We start from the raw sequence: 25135 nt of genomic DNA on the forward strand, positions 1-25135 counted from the left end.
AAAAACTCCCATCAGAGCTACCTTGCCAAGGAGCATGTTTAAAAGTCCAAAATAGCACCATTCATCAGTGTCATATCCTGTGGCAGCTTCTCTGTCACTTACCACAAGGAAACAATGTGTTTCAAACAACTATCTATACATTAAAAGTGTACATGGATAAAATATAGAGCTATACAGACAATGGATGAAAAGAAACTAAACAGGTATGTTACATCTAGGTGAAAGGAATACATAATATAAGGAGGACTCTTAGCCTCTGAGAGGATACTTCAACCAAAAAGTGCACCTTGTTGCTTACACACATTGGTAGTCATTGGACTGAACATGTATTGAGAATGCAGACTTTTTATTTATTAGAAATTGGTGCCATCACTGAACAGAAGTCACCCTTCTGTATGGAAGAGATGGACTCATGTTTGGCCTTTTAATGCCAGAAACATTAAAGCATCTATTAAGTGTCTATAAACAAGACGATGCCCACAAAGTGCCTCGGTGATGTCACACAGACCCAATGAAATGATAGGCTGGTGTCTCAGAACAAAATAGTGCAGCTTACACAATGGCTATTTGCATTGTGTGTAAGCAGATGGTACACTTCAGGGAGGAACCTGCATTTGGAAGGCTTGAAGTATTTAATAGGTCTTTATTGACATATTTTAGAACGTTGAAATTCGGATACAGAAAGCAAATACTAAAGAGCCAGTAAGAGCAAGGAGAGGAAAGAAAAAAAGGGAAGAGGAGTAGAGAAGGGGCAAAGTGGAGCTTAAAGTAGAACTAAAGGCAAAACTTTTTTTTTTTAGTGTTGGACATAGTGGAGATGGATTACAACACCTGCCAGTTTTTTCTGCTGTCTGTGCCCCCTTTAGGAAGATTTGCCTTCTCAATTTGTCCTGTTTACCATTATCATTTAAAGTGAATTAAAATTCCAAGTTTCAGGTTGTGCCCAGAAAAGTATGAGCAAAATTAATTCAATGGGGGGGGGGGGGGGGGGGCACAAGAGATTTACTTAATTTGCAGGGATTTCCTTTCGCTTTCTGTTTTGACTATGGGAAGTGAAGGTAAATCTCCCCAATGGGACACAGATGGCAAACAAACCCTTATCCAAAATTATAATTTAAAAAAAGTTTTGCCTGTAATTCTACTTCAGGTAACTGTCAACTGATTTAGGCTTACATCAGTGGATTAGGAATTGATGCAAACCTTACTGGAATTATGCCATAAAAAAGGTATGTCTGCAGGAGCCCACGTTGCATTCAATATTTGAATTATTATTCCAATAAACATGGGTGCAATGCATTCTAAGCGCCTGCAGGAAAAATTAATAAATGCTCTTTTTTTTTGCAAATAAATTACACATTTATTATTTTTTTCATAAAGGTGAACTTATCTTTTAAGTGGAAGCTTCAGCCAGGAGTGGAGTTAATATTATTGTGAATGGATGGAATTAGCATATTAATGAACAATATTTGTAGGTTTTTCAGATTAGGCAGCAGAGTGACATACCTGGTTAGTGCATGTCACATTACACAAAATGAATGGTGAAAAACAGGCACCACCAATTGTGGGGGCATGTTAAGTGAATAAAATTACCAAACCATTGTCTCTTCATCGTCAGTAATATGCTACCAAGTATGTGTTATGAAGTAACAGAACAGTCAAAGTGTATGTCCAGTCAAACCTTTTTCCCTTGTGTTGAATAGAGTGGGATAGCAGTAAAAACCTGACAGGAGTTCTACTCTTTCCCACTCTATTCAAAACTAGAACTGGTTTTGGCTTGATTCACACTTTAAAGCAAAGTTTACATGAGAGATATATCAGGGCTACCACTGCTGACCTCCTGAAAATTCCAGCTGCCTGGGTAATTACAAGGACCCGCTGTCTTCAATATTTTGACTAAAGCCCCGTACACACGCAACTATTATCAGCCGACCGACTGCACACTAATTTTCTTGCCCAACAAAAATCTGCTTCAGAAGTGATGTCATATGTTGGTTTGCTTTCTTTGTGTTCTTTCTTCGCTGAGCATGCCCAGACTTGCTCATTTGATTTTTCCCTGTCGAAATCTGTACTGACTGCACGAAAATCGGCCGTGTTTTGATGGCGGACAAAAATTTTATAGCCTGCACACCAGATTTTTTTCGGCCGAAAAGTCGGAGTCGGTTGTCGGAAGAATCATACTAACAAGCCGAAAATCGGCAGATCGGACATTGGACGAACATTCCCTGCCAATTTTCGACGCGTGTGTACGGGGCTTTACTGACCAACAAAAAGTATGCAGATCACGAGGGTCTCAAAGTTGGAAGTCCTTATTTGCATACTTGTTTTTGGTTAATGACTCAATGTGTTGAAGCCAGGTCAACAGCCTGACTGCAAGCCAACAAGGATTTTGAGAAAGGACAGTCAGCAACAGCATCCTCTGTGTTTCCATCAGAAGTCCACAAAGTTATCTTCATGAGGCACCGGGTGAAAACGCATATGGCCATAGTGACACCAGCTCTGCCAAGTAGACAGTAGCTCTGCTACTTCTTCTCCACCTCAAGAAAAGAAGAAAAATAACTTGGGGGTAAAGAGAATTTGCTGGCTCAAAGAGTACTACAACAAACAGAAAAACGCAGCTAGCACAGAAATCAAACTTAACTCCCCGTATCACTGAAAAACAACTGTGAGTGTTGTTTAACAGGTTATTGGAACAAGTGGTGTTGAAGTGGAGGAAGACATTGTTGTAATAGAAACAGGCCACAAGGCCCACCTGTACTGTGTGTAAACATGAATTCACAGTGTGAGGAGATTCACCTGACCTATACTATAAAAAATAACACAACAAAAATATCATAAAAAAATTGAGTTATGGTACAACTTGGTGGTAATTGTCTAAAGCAAGGCTCAGAGTCCCATATAGTCTTACACTTGATGATTTACACAGGAACGAGTCCCAATATATGACATAATGAGTATGTCAACAACCATAAACCAAACGTACTACACATGGAAGATATATGATTAACACAGAAGGAGGTACGTTTCTTCAATGAAATGATGTATGCAGCCATTTTTCGGGAGTCAGGGTTCTGTAGGCCTCACTGTTCTCTTTGTGGAGGACCCCGTTGTACAGATGAAGAGATCCCTGAAAAAGATTAATAAAGAAGTCACTTTGTGATGGCAAAGAGCATTACTGATGAATATTGCTAAAAACCACATTACCACTTGCTAAAGCATAAGTTCACCTTTAAAAAAATAAAAATAAAATTAAATGTTAACACCCTACACCCTCCCAACCCCCTAGCCCCCGCTGTATTTACCTCTGTGTGTGATAAGCTGTGCACCCATAGGTAGTATTATCTGTCTGGGGATTCAAAATTCTCCCCATTTTTGCAGGGTTTCTGGGAGAGATCAGAGCGATTCTGAGTGGTCAGCGCCAGCAAAGAGAATTCCTGGACCACTACACTGACTGCATGGGCACTGATAGCTCATTACCCACCAAGGAAAGTACAGTGGGAACTGGGGGGAGGGAGGGGAGACTAGGGTGTGTGTTCACCTTAAATAACCCTTTATTGCATAAATAAAAGGCACACATTAAAGAGCCTCATTTAACCTAGTTGGTTATCAATTAAAAAAAAAAAAAAAAAAAAAAAAAACTTTAAATATATTTTTTATTAGTACTCCAATCTGTTTTTACATTAGCCTCAAACTTCTTTTACAGCAAGATGTAAACAGATGGCGAGGGGGATGCACTATAAAATTAGCTATACACTTATCTTATTTCCTCCATTTGCTGCTGAATCAGCCTAAATTCAATTCAAGGATGACCCTTTCGGCACCAACAAACTTCAAACTAAAGATTGAAAGAGCAGGGTGGAAAACAGTTGGCTGAATAGTGACTGCAACCATTACTTGCAGTCACTTTTCAGGTATTCTGACAGCCACAGGTGCCAGCTGTCAGAATACAATGGCTGGCAGGGAAGATCCCTCCATCCAAGCTAAACTGTTTTGCCAGATTAAGTCAATGAAGGAGATCCCAGGACTAACCTTATTGGTGTGTGACTGCTCACAGCGTGGGGCAGTCCTTGTCCAAGCTCCATTACCTTAGGGCCTCTTTCACACGGAGCGGACCGTATTGCGATCCGCTCCGGTACTTTTTTTTTTGTACGGACACGGATGACACTTGTCATCCGGTCCGTATGTCCGCATATCATCCCATCCGTTTGCGGATGATATACGGACATAATGTATGTCTATGGGATTGCGGATGTCAGCGGATGACACCACTTCAGAAAACCAGCATAACAGGAGGTACACATGTTTTATGGCAGGTAGGACAGTTTGCACGGTCAACCATCACTTGCCCTGTATGGGCCTGTGTTGACAGGCTGTGGGCTTCTGTAAATGGCATCAGATTGAGATGACAGCACTCCCTGCAAGTCCAGTGCAAGATAAAAAAAAAAATAGCATTTAAGTTGATTGATCACATTAAGGCCATAAATTGAATGAAATATGTAAACATGGATGCCAGTTTTTATTTTTGTGTGTGATCAATAATGACATTGCATTGGACTTGTATGAAGTGCTGGCCTTTCAGGCTTTATGCATTGTAGAAGGTGCACACCACGCACTGTTGGCATGGAAGATACTGCCACATATGGTAACCTGATCATCCTGTTTGGTGCCTCCTGTGTTTCTGGCTTAAGCAACCAATTGCCAGTGTTGGGTGGGTATCCCTGTGTACCTATGTACTTTCAAGAACATTCCTTTTAAAAGTGATGTAATGTGTTTTAGTTATAAGCCAAATCTTTTCCATTTTTTTCTTTTTGCGTAAATACACAGAGAGCTATAAAATAATTTGTTGATAGTAAATAAGTGGTTCTAGAATTTTCAGAGAGAACCAGCCCAAAGAGAGGATTTTTTTTAACCTCCTTTAACAATGAAGAGGATTTGTGGCAGACACAAGTCTTTAGTCCCAGTCTCCTCTAAAGCCACTCACGATTTCTTTCTCCATACATTGCCATTCACATCATGTTGTCATATGCCAATGCATATTTATCGTTCAGTAAACTGCCAAATGCATACTTCATGTTTGCTCTCACGCAAGGAAATCCAGAACACAGATTTGTGCTGTAGCAAACAAATGATTTAGCAGTTTATGTTTATACTGAATGGAGTTGATAATCCAAATAAAGCAGAAGGAGCATACTAATATGTATTTCTAATTAGAAAATGATCAGATCAACAGAGCTGTCAGAAAATAGACTATTCACTGGGTGTTTTTTCCAGCCAGGCAATACAGCAGGATGTGGGAGGCAGTACATAGCATCAACGGCACACAGACTGTAGTCTGGGAAAAGCTCCCAAATTATTGTACTGGGCAGTTCCTCTCAGCTGTGAAAATATTTAGGCAGAGGATGGATTGTCACGTGACCGTATGCCATGGGACACTTCCATCTATTAAAAACAAATGGAGAAGGTATCCTCCCTAACAATGCAAAAGAATATTTAAAGGAGGAATCCAATTACTCTACAAAGTCAGTCAAATTGCCAGATATTTACATAAGACTATCAATAGAACAGTGCAAAGGTGTTAAAGTTTATCTTAACTCAAAATCAAAAGATTGGATTTTTGACTTACTGTAAAATCCATTTCTCTGATGTTTATTGACAGACACAGCTCCTGATTCTTCTTAACCATTGGGTTATACTGACCACTACAGGAATAGGACACTAGGTAGGAAAAAGCTTGACTATGCATATGGGCAGTCCCAGGGGGGTTATACACCCACTCTGTTATAGGCACTCAGTTGTGTTACAAGCAGTGTCAGAAGAAAACCAACTCCACAGAGGGGTGTGGGTGCTGTGTCCATCAATGAACACCAGAGAAATGGATTTTACAGTAAATCAAAAAACGGAATTTTTGTAAAATCTTACCTGTAAAATTCCTTTCTCTGAGTCCTCCGACAGTCGCCGCCTCTTCATATTCGTCACATATGGGGTATTAGACTTTGCTCCGAAGGAGTAGCTAGGCAACAGAATATGTTAACAATAAAGCTTTAACATATCCCACCCTCAAGGGGTGGTCCCCTCAGTCAATACCCTCCTACTTCCTGCAACCATATCTCAGTTTTAGTGGAATAGCAGTAGAGTATACATTCAAACCCCAAAAGAGGGGCGGGGGCGGCGACTGTCGGAGGACTCAGAGAAAGGAATTTTACAGGTAAGATTTTACAAAAATTCCGTTTTCTCTTACGTCCTCCGACAGTCGCCGCCTCTTCATATTCGTCACATATGGGGACGTCCCAAAGCAGTGCAAACATGAGGGGTGGGAAACGCATCCGCGCCGAAAGGCAACGCAGTCTCCACATCAAAGAAAGGAACCTTACCAAAGGAAGGAAACCAGCTGGGCAACAGCAAAAATAAGTGCTCAACAGGAGCAACAACCCAGGAAAAGACAAAAAATCAGGGGATACAAAAAACTATCCCAACAGCCAGGAGTCCCCAACAAGGGACCCTATGGAACAGCCGCACTAAGAACCTTGCGGCCAAAGGAAGCATCTGCCGATGCCTGAACATCTACTTTGTAGAATTTTGTGAAAGTGTGCACGGTCGACCAGGTCGCCGCCTTACACACCTGGGCTACAGAAGCCCCATGACGGCAGGCCCAAGACGTACTCAGAGATCTAGTAGAGTGCGCCTTCACAGGCATAGGGGGAACCTTCCCCTGCAAGGCGTAGGCCTGTTCAATGGTCTGCCTGATCCATTTGGCGATGGTAGAGGCCGAAGCCGCCATGCCCTTCCGAGGACCCTCTGGAAGAACAAACAAGGAGACCGTCTTACGAAAAGACTCAGTCGATTTAAGGTAAACCCTTATCGCCCGAACAACATCCAGAGAGTGCAATCTCACCTCCCTTGGATGTTTAGGCTTCGTACACAATGAAGGCAAAACAATATCCTCGTTAAGATGGAATTCCGAAACTCGTTTCGGCAGAAAAGAAGGATTAGGTCGCAAGACCACCTTATCCAAATGAACAACCAGGTACGGAGACTTGCAGGACAAAGCCGCCAGTTCCGACACTCTGCGAGCCGAAGTGATCGCCACCAAAAAGGCGACCTTTTTGGACAACATAGACAACGAGATCTCCCTGATCTGTTCAAAAGGAGCACGTTGTAACACAGATAGGACTAGATTCAAGTCCCAAGGGGGCAAAGGATCCCTCCTAGGAGGAACCAGATGCCGCACACCCTGAATAAAAGTGCCAACCAAGGAGTTGGAAGCCACGGGACGTTGAAACAGAACGGCCAGCGCAGACACCTGACCCTTTATCGTAGCCAGCGCCAAACGCTGATCGACACCCGTCTGAAGGAAAGACAGCACACGGGAAACCGAGTACGTGCGGGGTGAAAACCCCCTGGACTCACACCAGGCAAAATAGGCCTTCCAAGTACGGTAATAAACCTTTCCCGAGGAAGACTTCCTCGCGTTGATCAAGGTATGAACGACCTCTGGAGAGAGACCCTTCTCCTTCAGGACCTCGGTCTCAACAGCCAGGCCGTCAAAGCCAGCGACTGTAAAGCAGGATGGTAAATTGGTCCTTGAGACAGTAGATCGTCTCGAAGAGGTAGACGCCAAGGGGCGTCGACCGCCAGATTCACGAGGTCTGCGTACCAGGACCGGCGAGGCCAGTCCGGTGCCACAAGAATCACCGTGCTGCGTTCCGAGTGTAACCTGCGAAGGAACCTGGACAGCAACTGAATCGGTGGAAACGCGTACATCAGCCTGTACTGATGCCACGGGGCCACTAACGCGTCCGACGCGTCTGCCCGAGGGTCGCGCGTCCTTGCCACGAACCTCTTCACCTTGTAGTTGAGGCGAGACGCGAACAGGTCCACATCTGGAAGACCCCACTTCGCGCACAACATCTGGAAGACAGCCGGGTGGAGAGACCATTCCCCCTGATCCAGGGTCTGGCGACTCAGATAGTCCGCCTGCCAGTTCTCCACTCCCGGAATGTGAACCGCCGGTATCGCCGGGACATGAGTCTCGGCCCAAGACAGAATGTCGGCTACTTCTCGAGCCGCTCGGGCACTCCTGGTACCCCCTTGGTGGTTGATGTAGGCCACCGCCGTGGCATTGTCCGTCTGTACCCGAACCGGGCAGCCCTGCAGCCGGTCCGTCCAGCGATGAAGACAGAGCCTTATCGCACGCAATTCCAGAATGTTGATCGGGAGGGAAGACTCCCCCTCCGACCAGGTCCCCTGGGCGGACAGAACGCCCAGAACACCACCCCAGCCCGACAGGCTGGCATCCGTGGTGATTATCGTCCACGAGATCGGACGAAACGACTTGCCCCCGGACACCAACGGGGACTGGAGCCACCACAGAAGGTTTTCCCTGGTGCGATGACTCAACGAGATCTGAAGATCCAGAGATTGAGGTCGCCCGTCCCACTCGGACAGGATCTCCGCCTGGAGACCCCGCGTGTGAAACTGCGCGAAAGGAATCGCCTCGAAGGCCGAGACCATCAACCCCAGACATCTCATACACGTCCGCAGAGACGAGTGTGGAACGTCCCTGAGGGACCTGACTTCCTCCTGAAGAGTCCTGAGTTTGTCTTCCGGCAGGAAGACCTTCGCCTGCACCGAGTCCAGTATCATTCCCAGATAGGGAAGACGAACCGACGGACTCAGTGTCGACTTTGGAACATTTATCGTCCAACCGAACTCCTGCAGAGTTTGCATTGTGACAGACAGGTCCTTCTCCAGACCCTGACTGGTCGCAGACCAAATCAGAATGTCGTCCAGATACCCCAGGACAGAAATGCCCTGGGCCCTCAATAATGCCAGAACCGGTGCAAGCACCTTGGTGAAGACCCGCGGAGCCGAGGCGAGCCCAAAGGGCAACGCCACGAACTGGTAGTGATCCTCCGCAATGGCAAATCGAAGGTATCTCTGATGACCCTCGAATATGGGGATGTGAAGGTACGCATCCTTCAAATCGATGGAGGCCATGAATTCCCCCGGAACCAGGGCAGCCACCACCGAGCGCAGGGACTCCATGCGGAACTTGCGAACCCGCACAGAGCGGTTCAGAGCTTTCAAGTCCAGAATCGGACGAACCTTGCCCTCCTTCCTGGGCACGGTGAACAGATTGGAATAAAACCCCCGAAATCTGTCCCGATGAGGCACCGGAACCACCACTCCCTGAGCCCTCAGGTCCCGCACCGCCAGGTGCAGATCCCGCAGGCGCTCTGGAGACAGTTGTAGATTTGAGGGAAAAAATCTGCTCTCCGGCCGAGAGAGAAACTCGATCTTGTAACCAGATCGAACGATTTCCAGAACCCATCTGTCCCGCACACGGGCCAACCAGGGCTGAAGAAAACCGAGCAAGCGTCCCCCCACCCCAAAACTGGGTGAGGGCGCCCCTTCAGGCCGAACTGTTATGGGCCGCAGGTCCGGATTGGCCGGACTTCTGTTTCCCAGACCAGGGCTTCTTCTGAGAGCCTTGGCCCTTGAACGGTTTGCCCTTGTAGTGCGGCCGAAAGGCACGAAAGGACCCCTGAGGGGGCCGAAAATTAGCATGCTTCTTCCCAGAAGCCCCCTTAGCCTTGGGGAAATGGGGCAAGAGAGTGCTCTTACCCCCGGTAATCCCCTTAATCAACACATCCAGGGACTCCCCAAAAAGGCGAGACCCATCATAAGGCAGATTGGCTAAGGTTTTACGTGAAGATTGGTCCACCGACCAACATTTCAACCAAACCAGGCGGCGAGACAACACCGCCACGCTGTGCACACGTGCCCTCACATGGCGTGGGGAACCCGCACAGGCGAACAAGCCGCTGCACATGAGGCAGGGAGAGTCGCAATTCAAGACGCACACAATGGCAGTTAAGAAACCGCACAGCGTCCGGTGAGGTAGCCACCTCACCAATCATCCCTGCACCGAACAGGGATGGGTCGTTCACTGTGCCAGGAGCGTTACCTGGCTGAACGCTCGATGGCAGACTGGGAAGCCACTGACCCGCGACCTGCGATCAGGGGGATCAGCCCGAGACCCAGTCCGCATGAACCTCTTCATCCGAAGAACTAACTAATGCTGACAAAAATAACAGCTAAGTAAAGGTAGAGAGAAAACTCAAACAAAATATTAAAAAGAAGAAAAAGTCTGGGACAAAAAGTCCCAGCACAGAGAGAGCCAGCCACTCCTGACAAGCTAGACATTAAAACTGAGATATGGTTGCAGGAAGTAGGAGGGTATTGACTGAGGGGACCACCCCTTGAGGGTGGGATATGTTAAAGCTTTATTGTTAACATATTCTGTTGCCTAGCTACTCATTCGGAGCAAAGTCTAATACCCCATATGTGACGAATATGAAGAGGCGGCGACTGTCGGAGGACGTAAGAGAAATCCAATTTTCTCTTTCGTTCATTGACGGACACAGCTCCTGATTCTTCTTAACCATTTAGCTGAATTTGTTTATTTTATTTTTTTCCCCAAGCTATTTTCTTCCTATAGGTTTAGCGGTTGATCCTGCCAATAACACTTTCTGTTCTAGGGTGACAACAATCATCCCAGGAAAGAAAATGTGTTAGGACTACAGAACACCATCCCCTCTCCCCAAGCCCATAACATGAGGAGGGTTTCTGTACTTTACAGAGAGGGATCTCAGGAAAGTCTGATAACATTGCTTGAGACTTAAATGCAGCTTTTATTGGCACCTATTGATTTTTGGAAGGATCAACGGGTATTTTTGGACATATCAAATAGATATCAGAAAGGGGTTTTAAATTATATATTTAACCGACCAAAAGGGAACAAATAAAATAGGTTCATTCTTAGGGTTTGCATATACTTTTTACATGTTAACCTGCAGTACCCAGAATCTTGTAGTAGTATGATGTCAGAACTCATGCTCTTTGCTGAATAAGGCTACAAATTCTTATATTGATAGCTGCCAATAGTATGTCTACTCTTGTAATCTGTTCAGAAAAGTTTTACATTATTGTAAAACATTAGAAACAGTAGTAACATACCAAAGTGGCAATTTTGGCTCTGAGGAAGAGGGTCCTCCGTCGAAACGCGTAAGCCACATCAGGTTTTGAGGACGCCATCACGCTATCCAGCAGTAGAGAAGTGTCATGGAAGCGAGCGGTGCCCATTTCCTATATGCTTGTTCATATGCTACGTTTGTGAGTATATTGTACGCTACCCTTCTTTGCTTTTAATAAACTTTTAAGTGGTAATGCACAAGGTTGGTGCGCCCTTCTCTTGTTGTTTTCTTGTAGTGCCTTTTGGATACCCTTGGTCCTGAGGGGGGCAGCAAGACCACTTCATTTGTGTCATAAAACCGCCTAGAAGATTCACCTTCCCGCATACCACTCGAGCGCAGGAGAGATATTGTTGTTTTTTGGAAATCGCTAATTTACTGACTGACATAGTACGGATGTTAGGCCACTTCCTTCACCTTATCCTGTCAAAAACAGAGCTCCTGATATTTCCTAATTTTACATGAAAAAAAAAACACATCATGCCCACTTTAAAGAGGACCTATTTAAAAAGTACATTTACTTCCACTCAGAAAAAATAATGATTATCCATCTTTAGAGAACACATGTGGAAGACATTAAACTTTTTTGTTCCATTTCCAGAGGAAACTTGATGTATCAGCATTTTCCACAAGGTTAGTTAATAACAGGAAGTAAACATTCCATGTTCAAATACATAAAAAGGATTAGGCTGCAGACATGGTTCCACGTCTTGCTGAATACAAATACCCAAAAGAATTTAGACAGACTACAAGATTTATTTCCACCCAACAAACAAGGAACTCCACTTAAATCATCTCTGTGCCCATTAAATTAACTTTGCCCTTACACAATTACTGCTAGTTTGTATAGGTTAGAAAAAGTAAAACGGAATTTTTGTAAAATCTTACCTGTAAAATTCCTTTCTCTGAGTCCTCCGACAGTCGCCGCCGCCTCTAAGTCATCACTGTTTGGTATTGACTTCCGCTCCGCAGGAGTATCAAAAGAACAAAGGCATTTGCATATACACACCCATGGGGGCTGTCCCATCTGGTCAATACCCCCCTGCAGTGACCACTCCCAACTCAGTTTGGTAGCATAGCAGTAGGTAATAAGAACCCCAAAAGAGGGGCGGGGCGGCGACTGTCGGAGGACTCAGAGAAAGGAATTTTACGTGTAAGATTTTACAAAAATTCAGTTTTCTCTTACGTCCTCCGACAGTCGCCGCCGCCTCTAAGTCATCACTGTTGGGATGTCCCAAAGCAGTATAGACATGAGGGGTGGGAGACGCAACCGTAAAAAAAGGTAACGCAGTACCCACATCAGAGAAAGGAACCTTACATGACAGTAAGAGAACCTGCTGGGCAACAGAAAACAATGCTCAACAGGAGCAACAGCCCAGGAAAGCAAATACCAACAGCCAGGGACCCACAAAAAAATAAGGGTCCTTCATGGCACAGCCGCACTGAGAACCTTGCGGCCAAAGGAAGCATCAGCTGATGCCAGAACATCTACTTTGTAGAACTTGGAAAAAGTGTGCACCGACGACCAAGTCGCAGCCCTGCACACCTGGGCCACCAAGGCCCAATGCCAATAGGTCCAGGACGCACTCACAGATCTGGTAGAGTGCGCCTTAACAGGGAAGGGAGGAACCCGTTCCTTCAAGGCGTAAGCCTGTTCAATGGTCTGTCTGATCCATTTGGCAATAGTCACAGATGCAGCCATGCCCTTCCGAGGTCCTTCAGGAAGGACAAAGAGGGAATCCGTCTTCCGAAAGGATTCTGTAGATGACAGGTAAACCCTGATCGCCCTGACAACATCCAAGGAGTGCAGAGCAACCTCCTTAGGATGCTTAGGCTTTGTACAAAGCGAAGGCAGGACAATGTCCTCATTAATGTGGAACTCAGAGACCACCTTAGGAAGAAAGTAGGGATGCGGACGCAAGACCACCTTATCCCGGTGAATCACCAAGTATGGAAAAGATAACGCTGCCAGTTCTGACACCTTGCGAGCCGAAGTGATCGCCACCAAAAAAGGCAACCTTCTTAGACAGCAGAGACAACAATATATCCCGAATGTTTTCAAAGGGAACACGCTGTAACACGGACAGAACCAAGTTCAAGTCCCATGGAGGTAAGGGCTCCTTTCGGGGAGGAGCCAAATGTCACACACCTTGAATGAAGGTGCGAACCAGAGAATGAGACTCCACAGGGCGTTGGAAAAGAATAGCTAGTGCGAACACCTGACCCTTGATAGTGGCCAGCGCCAGGTGCTGGTGCACCCCAGACTGGAGGAAAGCCAACACTCTTGACACCGAGTACGAGTGAGGGGAGAACCCCCTGGACTCACGCCAGGCGAAATAAGCCTTCCAAGTACGGTAATGGATCTTACCAGAGGAGGCATTCCTAGCCTTGACAAGGGTAGGAATGACTTCAGAAGAGAGACCCCTATCCCTCAGGACCTGGGTCTCAACAGCCAGGCCGTTAAAGCCAGCGGCCGAAAAGCAGGAGGGAAGATCGGACCCTGAGACAGGAGATCTTTCCGCAGAGGCAGTCGCCACGGAGGCGCCACTGCCAGGTGAACAACATCGGCGTACCAGGACCGGCGTGGCCAGTCCGGCGCCACCAGAATCACCAGGTGCGGTTCCGAGGCTAATCTGCGGAGGAACCTGGATAGCAACTGAATCGGAGGAAAGGCATACATCAGACGATACTGATGCCAAAGGGCCACTAACGCATCCGAGGCGTCCGCCAGCAGATCGCGCGTTCTTGCCACGAACCTTTCCACCTGTCGGTTTAGCCGAGACGCGAACAGAGCCACGTCCGGGGATCCCCACTTCGCACACAGCATTTGGAAGTTAACTGCTGAGACCGCTGGGACACGAGTCTCGGCCCAAAACAAAATGTCAGTCACCTCCCGGGCCACCCGAGCACTCCTGGTGCCCCATTGGTGGTTGATGTAAGCCACCGCGGTAGCATTGTCCATCTGTACCCGGACAGGACGGCCCCAAAGACGGTCCGACCACTGGAAGAGACAGAGTTTATCGCTCGCAATTCCAGTACATTTATCGGGAGGGAGGACTCCTCCTCCGACCAGGTGCCCTGGGCAAACAGGTTGCCCAGGACTCCACCCCAGCCCGACAGGCTGGCATCCGTGGTAATCACCGTCCACACCTACGGACGGAAGGACTTGCCTTCCGCCACCGACGGGGACTGGAGCCACCACAGAAGAACCATCTGGTCTGACGACTCAAGGAGACACTCAGATCCAGGGACTGAGGCAGTCTGTCCCACCTGTCCAGGATCTCCGCTTGGAGAGCCCGCGTGTGTACTGAGCAAAGGGTATCGCCTTGAAGGCCGACACCATCAACCCCAGGCCCCGCGTACAGGTCCTGAGTGACGAGGACAGGCTGTCCCTGAGGGACCTGAGCTCGTCCTGCAAGGTCCGGAACTTGTCCTCCGGCAAGAACACCTTTGCCTGAGCAGAGTCCAGAATCAGTCCCAGATAGGGAAGACGAACCGATGGAGACAACGTCGATTTCTGAACGTTGATGGTCCATCCGAACTCCCGGAGCATCTGTACCGTGGTGGACAGATCGCGCACTAGGTCCTGGCTGGCATGTGATCCCAGAATTAGATCGTCCAGGTAACCCAAGACCACAATGCCCTGTGCTCTCATCAGGCCCAGAACCGGCGCCAACACTTTGGTAAAAACCCTTGGTGCCGAAGCGAGACCGAAAGGTAACGCCCCAAACTGGTAATGGTCCTCTGCGATAGCAAATCGAAGGTACCGCTGATGACCCTCGAAAATGGGGACGTGCAGGTTCGCACCTTTCAGATCTATCGAGACCAGGAATTCTCCTGGACTCAAGGAGGCCACCACCGAAAGGAGAGACTCCATACGGAACTTCCGAACACGCACAAAGCTGTTTAGTACTTTCAGGTCCAGAATAGGACACACTTTGACCTCCTTTCTGGGCACAGCGAACAGATTTGAATAAAACCCCCGAAACCTGTCCCGATGAGGCACCGGGACAATCACCCCCTGAGCAAGTAAGGTCCTGCACCGCTTGGTGCGGGTCCTGCAGACGCCCGGAGGCAAATGAAGAATTGGGGGAAAGAATCAGTTCGCCGGCCGGGAAAGGAATTCGATCATGTACCCTGACCGAATGATTTCCTGAACCCACCTGTCCGATATCCAGAGCAGCCAAGGTCGGAGGAAACCGCGCAAACGTCCCCCCCCCCCCACCACCCCAGAAATGGGTGAGGGCGCACCTTCAGGCAGAGGCAGACTGACCCGCCGAGTAGGCATTGCCTGACTTCTGCCTACCCGCCCAGGGCTTCTTCTGACTGCCCTGGGCCTTGAAGGGCTTGCCCTTGGATTGGTTCCGAAAGGCACGAAAGGACCCCTGAGTGTATCTAGGCGCAGAACCCCGCTTGCCTTGAAAGGACTTGTTCTTCGGGTTCTGGGGCAGCAAAGTGCTCTTGCCCCCTGTGACGCCTTTCACCAGGGTATCCAACGCCTAGCCAAAAAAGGCGAGAGCCAGCATAGGGAAAATCAGCAACTGTTTCCCGCGAGGACTGGTCAGCCGACCAGCTCTTCCGCCATATCAGTCGCCGGTTAAGCACAGAGACACTAGAGAGGCGTGCCACTAAAGGGGCCTCATTTAAGGCCGCATCACACAAATACATGATTCCTTGGTGAATTTGATCCACCATTTTCAGCCGAGCAGGCGGAACATCATCAGACACGAGGTTACTCCTAAGCACCCTAGTCCATTCAGCCACCGCCTGAGCCACCAAAACGGACGCGGAAATGGGTCTGAGCAACGAGCCCGCCACCGTATAGGAATGGCGGGCTAGACACTCCCAACCGCCGGTCCGTAGGATCCCGGAAAACCGGGGTATCCTCAGAAGGAACCAATGTAGCCTTGTTTAACACGGCCACAGTGTGATCTACCTATGGAGGCACACACCATCGTGATTCCGTAGCCGGAGCAAAGGGATAAAGCAATTTGAACCGACTAGGCACCAGGAATGGACGCTTTAACGTGCGCCATATTTCATTAACCGTGGAATGAAACTCAGCGGGGCAGGGAAAAACCTGCGCCGACTTGCGGGTCCTGTGCTTCCCAAATGAGGACACAACGCCTGGAGGACTGGGCTCATCCTCCAAATGCAGTGTTTCCTTAACAGAAAACAATTAATTCATCCATGGTCGCCCGCTCTTCAGGTGACCCCGGGGAAGAGGTATCAACCCCTTCCACGTCTGCCTCCCCCTCAGACCCCAGCGGGTCCAAGGATGAGCGAGACCCTGAAAAAGGCACGCTCGCTGCAGCAGCCATATCACCATCTGAATCAGAGGAGAGAGACAATCTGAGCCTCTTTTTTAGCAGCACGTTCAGCCATCAGCATTTCCATGATTGACACCAAGGACGCCACTACAGCGGCCAAATCAGGTCTCAGAGGGGTCACAGGAGAACTGGGAACCCCCACCAGAGTTGGGGGGAATTTTACTGTCCTGATAATCCATTGCTCATATGACAGACAACAGTGCAAAAAACAAAAAAATTGTACTGCCCCTTTAAGATTGCTGCGGAGTGCGCAGCCCACCGCTACAGTGACAAAGACCCCCAAACAGGAGAAGACAAAACTGAGCTAGAAATGACAATACAGAAAAATATTGAGAGCAATAACCTGCAGAGCCCCGCAGAGTGTTGCCACCGATGTCCTTGCTGCTAGAGTAGGCTGAACGTATAGGCTGCATGACTCAGGGAAAATGGCTGCCCCACAGGATTGCATGGAAGGCTCCGCCAAAATGGCCGCCGAACATGCGGTCGGAACGATCGTTCGGCTACCGCAAAATGGCGGAGGATGGCGCCAAAAACAGCATGTCGATAGCCCACAAAGAAGCCCAACATGCCTGCCCACACGTAAAATGGCGGACCGCGCAGATTCACCCGCTGCGGTCGCCACACACTCAGTCTGCACCCCCACCAACACCGAAGTGACACAGGGAAGGGGACCCCCAAAAACACACAGCACCGCAGCGCATGTACAAGCGATCCCCGCAGGGACCGCATCAGGGAGTCACACAGGTACAGACATGGGGAACACACAGCAACACAGACTGCCACCCCAGACAGAGGCACCACACAGAAGTACTTACCTGTACCAGATGGCGTGGGGAGCCTCTCAGAGCGGAAAGCCGCTGTCCTCATCTGACAGGGAATGCCGTTAGCCAGGGACATTGCACTGCAGCATCACAGATGCGTCCAGTGAGGTAGCCACCTCACGGCTGCATCCCTGCTGCGAACAGGGATGGGTCGTTCATAATGCCAGGGCGAACCATAGCTGAACGCTCGATGGCGGGCTGGGGGTCCATCTGACCCTCTGCCCTGGAGCCCCAGGGCGGGCAGTCCGAATCCCAGCACCGCATGAATTCATCTTCTTCCGAAGAGTCGACTAAAACTAAAGCTGACAAAATAAACAGCTAGTAAAGTAAGAAAAAACTGACATTTTCAAAGAAAATCAAATAAAAGATTAGATAGGCTGAGACTGTAGCCCCAGCACAGGGAAGCCTAACTACTCCTGATGCTAGGCAGATTAAAACTGAGTTGGGAGTGGTCACTGCAGGGGGGTATTTACCAGATGGGACAGCCCTCATGGGTGTGTATATGCAAATGCCTTTGTTCTTTTGATACTCCTGCGGAGCGGAAGTCAATACCCAACAGTGATGACTTAGAGGCGGCGGCGACTGTCGGAGGACGTAAGAGAAATACCATTTTCTCTTGTATAGTGGTGCAGCCCACCACTTCTTCACCTAGACGAGTAGGACATAGGGGTTGGACACCTGCTACACTGCCTCCTCCAACAGGAGTTTCAAGATGTATGGAAGCACAAGGAGAAGAACTTCAAGGACTGCAAGGAAGACCATGCTTACACCATGGACTAGTAAATAGGTTTTATTGGTTTTCCTCTGATCATTCAAGGACAATTATTTTTAGAGAAATGGAATTTAATGTGACTTAGGGGTGAATTTCCTATTTTTTAATGAGGAACCCAACTGTGGGTATGCGATAGTGTATAAGGAGGTTTTCAGTTTATGTACGTTTTGTTTTTTTCTTCTCTCTTGGTTGAACTAGATGGACCGATGTCTTTTTTTAACCAGATTAACTATATAATATTCCTTCCTATACTGGATTACATCTCATTACTGACAGTTTTATCAGATTTCACATAAAGTGTACCTTTTTGGTATTCAAATGAGAAAATTTAGCAATCAAGTACAACTGCTATTTATTTTATTTGTTTACCTAGTTGCTCTCACCCCATAAGTGCTGCCCACCTGGTCTTATACTTACCCTCATCTCCAATACAGCAATCTTCACTGTGTGACCTTGTTCTAAGAGGCAACAACTTTTCCTGTGAAAATGGACGATTGGTACTGCCTGAGCCTATTCATTCCTTAGGAAAGGCCATACTCCCGAGAGACTTTGAGGCTGCCACGAGGAAGCCTTTCCCATAAGAAAAACAGAATTAAGCAGAAACTTATAAACTGCAATCTGAAGAGACCAGTTTGTGAGAGTGCTGATATTTAGAAAGGAGTCATAGGTATGCATACTCCGCAGTGAGACTCACTAACCACAAAAGGCATGAATAGCAGGAAAAATCTAACCTAACCAGCAGTTTGCAAAGTATGGTCTACTAAGCGGAAACAACCACTAATAGGGAATATTCAAACATCTAAACAGTTCTGCCTTAAGAAATTATTGACTGAGGTTTGTTTAGACTGGAGTTCTTTTTTAGCTCTACATTTCTTAGAATAGAACTGGGAACCAAAGGCTGAGAAATAATGCCAATAGCTCCCTTGGTCCATGGAATTTGCTTTCAGAAGCATTAAATGACACAAACCTTTTAACAAAACAACTCAGAGGACTAATAAAAAAAAAAAAAAAAATTCTGCTTGGTTTAGTCACATTTCTAAATATCTGCCAGATAATCTTCCAGAGCCAAGATGACTCATGCTACAACCACTGGGAACAAACGTTAAAGGGACCCTGCAATTAAAACTCACACTATATATAAAAAAACATTTTTTCACAGATTTACACTAGTTAAAGCTTGCCCAGCACATTTAGCATTTTTAGTGTGTTTCCCTACACCCGACTACACTCAAAATACAGAATTCCGTTCAAATTGTCCCTGTTCACATTTGTACGCTCAGTTTTCCTACAATCTAGACTCAAACAAATTAGCTTGTGTTTATCAAGCACCTGACATTATTTAAAGAGGGGCTCCAGGCTCCCCCCGAAAAAATGTAAAGTCAGTAGCCACAAATGCTGTAGCTGCTGACTTTTAATATAAGGACACCTACTTGTCCAGGGATCCAGCGATGTCTTGATTCGGCTTTGGGTGCAGGCCCCAGCATGTTAAGCAAGGGAAACATTGTTTCAACTTAATACTATCATTCCTTGCATGTTTATTCTGTAATTTTCTCTTTTTTTTTGCATCTCAGTGCTACTGGTCTCCTGATGCTTCCTGTTTTTATGCTCTGCACCAGTTTTTGACAACAGTTGAACATTTTTAAGCAATGTGTGTTGGCGCAGCCACCTGTAAACTCCACCAGGGGCACATGTGACACCAGTGACAATGGAGGAGCATGCTTATGAAACAGTTGTCACCCCCTAAAAGAAGTGCCTGGATGAGCACTTTCATGGCAACATTGAAAGCTTTCAATTTTAAAAAAACTTTGTTGAAAGGACAACAACATGTTAAAGCATAAGGGCCCTTTCACACGGGCATTCCGCATGTCCGTATATCATCCTATTTTTTTGCGGATGATATACGGACATAATGTATGTCAATGGCATTGCGGATGTCAGCGGATGACCATCCGCTGACATCCGATTTTTGTCCTTTCAGTTCTGTTCCGTTTTATGGAACGGAACAGAACCCTATTTTTCTTCCGTGTAAAAAACGGAACGGATGCAAAATCGGATGTCAGCGGTGTCATCAGCTGACATCCGCAATGCCCATAGACATACATTATGTCCGTATATCATCCGCAAATGGATGGGATGATATGCGGACATACGGAGCGGATGACACAAATGTAATCCGCTCCGTGAAAAATAAAGTGCCGGAGCGGATCGCAATGCAGTCCGCTCCGTGTGAAAGAGCTCTAACTGAGGTTTTAGTGACTGTATAATTTAACCATCATCTTTGGTTTTGTAGCCCGATTATAACAAACACAATAATTCTACTACATTGAGATAAGAGCTATGGATTTTACCTTAGGAAATCTTCCATCTGCAAGCAAGGTTTCACACGGGTCACTGCTGCTATAGAATGTTACAGGGGGATGGCACACCTGCAGCTACAATGGTTAAAAAAAAAAAAAAAAAAACTGTTATAGAAATACAATAGCATAAAACTGCAAAGAAATAAAATTAAAATATAGTCTACATCTGTTGAGAAAAGGTATACATCTTCATAAATTAAACTAACATCTAAATGTAAAAAAAAACCTTAAAAATGTGTTTTACCTTAATGCAGGGTTAAAAGGTAAAGGTAAAAAACTTTTTGGCTTTAGTACGACTTTAACCTACCAGCAGGTCATTGGAGTGGGGGGGGGGGGAAGAAGCTGGAGTACCCAGAGGAAACCCAAGCAAACACAGGGTGAACATACAAAACTCCATGCAGATGGTGTAGTGGTTGGAATTCAAACCAAGGACCCTATTGCTGCAAGGCAGAAATGCTAATCATTTAGCCATGCCATAGCATCCAACTTTGTGTTTATTTTTCTAGCACAATCTAAGAATTTAATTTCAGAGTCTTGAATAACTTAAAATAATTAACAATTAACTAGCTAATAAAGACAATTGGATGCCTAATGAATGATCACAGGCATCCCAAAGCATGATGTACAATACATTATAGCAATTTATAAAGGCTCAAGAGAAACTTTTAAATATTAAATCTTTTTCAGTGAAGTAGTATTATTTGACATTCACAGCAGTTCAGCAGTGAAAGAGTAAAAGCTTTGAATTACAGTACATGGTTACACTGTACACTAGTTTATTAAATAACCTAAATCAGTTAGGGTCAAATTGGGTTAAGGTTAGTGCCTGAGGACCTCTCATTTAATCCATTATTAATCCTGGTATTCTATACAATGACATTTTACCTTTTTCATTAGGTAGCTGAGCTAGAACACAATAGCTGCCCCCTTGTGGGAGATAAGAAAACTGCAGATGGCATTGCCATTTCATCTTTAGTCTTAAAGGATAAGTTAACCTTTGTAAAAACTAATAGATGCACATTTTTCTGCAGGTTAAAAAAAAAAAAAAATGTGCATTTATTTTTTTTTTTACTAAGACCTGAACCTGCAAAGCATTGCACCCGCAATCAGCAGATCGCAGATGCAATGCAGGGTTCTTGCAGACCGTCAGTGTAAGCTGTCTGCTTATACCTTATACAAGCAAGCAGTGACACTCAGACAGGAAGACTTAAACTACTAGAGCACTAAACAGCGCTGTGGTAGTCCATTGAGAACTACCAGCCAACAGCTGCAAAGGCTGTTAGTACTTGTAGTTTTCACATTTACAGAATATTGTGAATGAATGAGGCAGGCAGGCAGGCGGAGCCCCGCACGGATGTCTTTTTTTTTTTTAAATTGTGAGAAGATCCACTGCTTCCTGTCAAAAACAGGTGTAACATGTTACGAAGGTGAACGTATCTTTCAACCAAAACATTTCTTGATTTAGGTTTGTTTTATTGCAGTTTATCCACCAGTGAAATCTACCTTCTGAAGTGGTAGCAATTTCCCGCCACTCTTCCATATAAATGTAAAAATGGAAGCAGTGTTAGACTGATAAGCACCAAGATAAATTATGGTAAAGTAAAAAAGGACTTTTACTGATAACACGCAAAAATAAAACTATTTTATTGTGCTGATTTAGTGTTGCACAATACAGTATGTACTGCAAGTTCCTATTGTCCCAAAGCATTCCACCCCATTTTTTCCCCAAACTGCAGACATCAGCATGTGGGCCACAATCTATTCATTCCTATAAAGAGCTCCTACTTACCAGAGCCTGAACTCCCCTAGTACAAGTACAGAAAATACCTGTTGATCTTGCCATAAATGCAGTCCTTGCCAGTTCCTGAGCACTAAATAGAATGTAAAAAGGCCTTAACTTGCTTGTGTACACGACTAGTTTCATCAGTTACGCATGTAATGGTGATAAATATAGGCAGACATATTTAAAGTCTAACCGGTGCGACAACCATGGCTGCCTCCATAGATACAGTTGAGAAGAAAGGTAGACAAAGACAAAAAAAGTGACCTATTCACAGAATTGCCAGGTGTAAATGGGAATTTAAAAAGTCAGAAAAATAAAACTGAGTTTTGGCAGTCTGAGAAATTAAATATCTATAACAGCAAACATAGCGGTTTGTGATGCATTGTCTGCTGTTAGTTTGTTGACAGTGAGGGCCAGTTCACACCAAATCGCATTGTACTCCTCTCCTGAAGACTCCAGGGATGTATGACATTTGCCTAGGCCTGGAAACCAGAATGTAACTGAAGAGATGTAAAAAAAAAAGTTTAAAACACGTAAATAGGATATACTTTCCTATTTACGAATGCAAGAACGGAGCCATGTCACCCCTCAATTAGCTGTTTCAGCTGTATTCTAATATAAAGTGGGTTAGCTAATCTATTCATGCTGCTCTCTGACTAATCTAACATCCAGATATGAGCTAAGGAAGGTTATGAAAAACCAGTCAGGGTAGAAGAATGGGAGTTACTGCTGCGGTCTCATTTTTGAAAAGCCATGCTCCAGGTTGGCGTACTTCTTAGGGAGTCACTGCCCTGGAACAAGCATGCAGAAAAAAAAAACTCAGATCATCGCATACTTGTTTCCATTCAGTGACTCGCTGAGCAGATACAGGTTCCCGTTATTTTGGTTATAAACATTTTTTCTCTTCTATCAAGAAACATTATACTATCACAAAAATATTTAAAAACATGGATTATACCACATACATCTATCTGTACCTGTCCATCAAAATACCCAGGATCTGACTTCTGAGTAATTCTCAGTTTGTTGTGACAATGTTTTCAGTTACTGTAACATTTACCTGAAACAACACATTTTTCACTTGCCTGTATTCCATATGGCAGGGGTGTCAAACTAAATTTTTTATCACAGATTATGGTTGTCCTCAAAGGGCTGGTTGTATCTATAGGACTAGAATTCCAGAGCACCACACCCCCACTTACATCAGATATCAAGAGCCCCTCCATCATCAGAAGTCAAGAGTCCCCCACCCTCCCTTACATCACAGTGCACCCCACTTACCTTGTGCTACTGCAAAACTGGGAAGCAGAAAGTGCAGCGTCTTGAGGAAGGCCAGAGGAGGGCTGGAGTCAGCTGCCAGAGTCTGCTGAATGCTGAGATTAGGGGGGTGCTTCGGCTGCACAGAGAGGTACAGGATCTGTAGGAGGAGCTCTGCTGCTGAGACAAGGTGGGGGTGGAGACGAAGGAGGTGCTGCAGGAAAGAACCCCATGAAATGGCCTGAAAGGCCAGATTTGGCCCCGGGGACTTTGTTTCACACATGTGCCATATGGTATGGTTGCATTTCATATACAGAGCTCCCTCTAGTGGTTACCTGCATGTAATTTGTTTTTCTGCTCAGAACAAACCTGTGGAGCGGTATAGGGGTTTATTTACTAAAGGTAGAGAGGGCAAAATTAGTCACAATTCTGCAGAGAAACCAATGGGCTTCTAACTTCAGCTTGTTTAATTAAGCTTCAGCAATAAAACCTGGAAGCTGATTGGTTTCTCTACAGAATTGTGACTAATTTTGCCCTCTCTAGCTTTAGTAAATAAACTCAATAATGTTCCTAAGCTGCATTCTTTGTGTATAGGAGACAATACAAGGTGTCTGCACACATTTTTATTTCTACAGTATGTCAAAGTAGTCTTGAAATCTTAGAGTGCACTAGAAAAAGAACTCCAAAGGTCTGCATAATCACTTTGTTACCCTCCCTCTTCCTGCAGCCTAAGCCTTTGTATCGACTGGTTAAGCCAGCCATCAAGATGCTGGCCAACAGGGATGTATGAGTGTTAAGAAGAGGCTTGAGATCACAGAGATTGTGATGACAGTTCCTCTAGGGCCCATTTACACTTAAAAAAAAAATATACATTTAGAATTACTTTATGTAAAATAACAAACATGTTCTACTTACCTGCTCTGTGCAGTAGTTTTGGAGCAGCCCAGATCTTCCTATTCTCGGGTCCCTGCTGGCGTTCCTGGCTCCACCCTCTGCCAAATGCTCCCATAGCAAGCTGCTTGCTAAGGGGGCACTTGTGTGGGCTCAATCTGAGCCTCACTGTCTGAATCTATAGACACAGACAGCAGGACTCAGCCCCACCCCTCCCTCCTCACTGTCTGCAATTGACAAGGGCTCCTGCTGCTGTCTGAATCAATGAGGAAGAGAGCAAGCAGAGCCTCTGCTCTTGTGCACGTTGCTGGATCAAGATTGGGCTCAGGTAAATATCGGGGGGGGGGGTCAAAGGTGGGGGACTGCATGCAAAAGGTTTTTTAACCTACTGCATAGAATTCATGAAGGTAAACAACCTTCTACTTTTAGAACCACTTTAAGCGGTCTGCTGTGGTGCATTAATGTACACGCATTAGGGCATGCAGTAACGTGTTGTGCTAAAACACCCCATTCTTATTAAATTGGTTACCAACTCACCACAATGGCTGAAAAAACATATGAACATTCTTTAACAAGGTAGCGCACCCCAACACACGGTATATGTGTTGCGGTGATTTGGGCCTGTAGGATGTGTTTCAAGTACCATTCATCATGAATGACACAGCAATGCACTGCACAGAGCAGGTACATTACTATGGATTGTGGCAATGTGCATTAATGCACATGTTGCCACAATGTACAAGTGTAATTGGGCCCTTATATAGCACCACTGGATTTCAGGATACTGTGGTCTAACTGTCAACAGGAGGAAGTATCCTAAACAGTAGTTACACTTTTGCTGTCCTACCTTCTGTTGCTCTGAAGAAAAAGCTGTTTGTTTGACCAGACTGACTG

At 45.9% G+C, this 25135-nt stretch overlaps 1 long non-coding RNA gene across 1 annotated transcript in view; it reads right to left on the bottom strand.

Moving 5' to 3' along the window:
• Positions 1-2301: 2301 nt before the first annotated feature.
• Positions 2302-25135, bottom strand: part of LOC309552996 — a 28094-nt gene continuing 5260 nt past the window's right edge. Inside the window, exons 2-3 of the long non-coding RNA XR_014225143.1 lie at positions 20302-20379; positions 2302-3124 (exon numbers count right to left, since the gene is read on the bottom strand). This is a non-coding gene — a long non-coding RNA (uncharacterized lncRNA). The remainder of the gene's footprint in view (positions 3125-20301; positions 20380-25135) is intronic.

The sequence above is a fragment of the Pelophylax lessonae genome, assembly GCF_965119305.1.
Source record: "Pelophylax lessonae genome assembly, chromosome: 1".
Classification (NCBI taxonomy): Eukaryota; Metazoa; Chordata; class Amphibia; order Anura; family Ranidae; genus Pelophylax; species Pelophylax lessonae.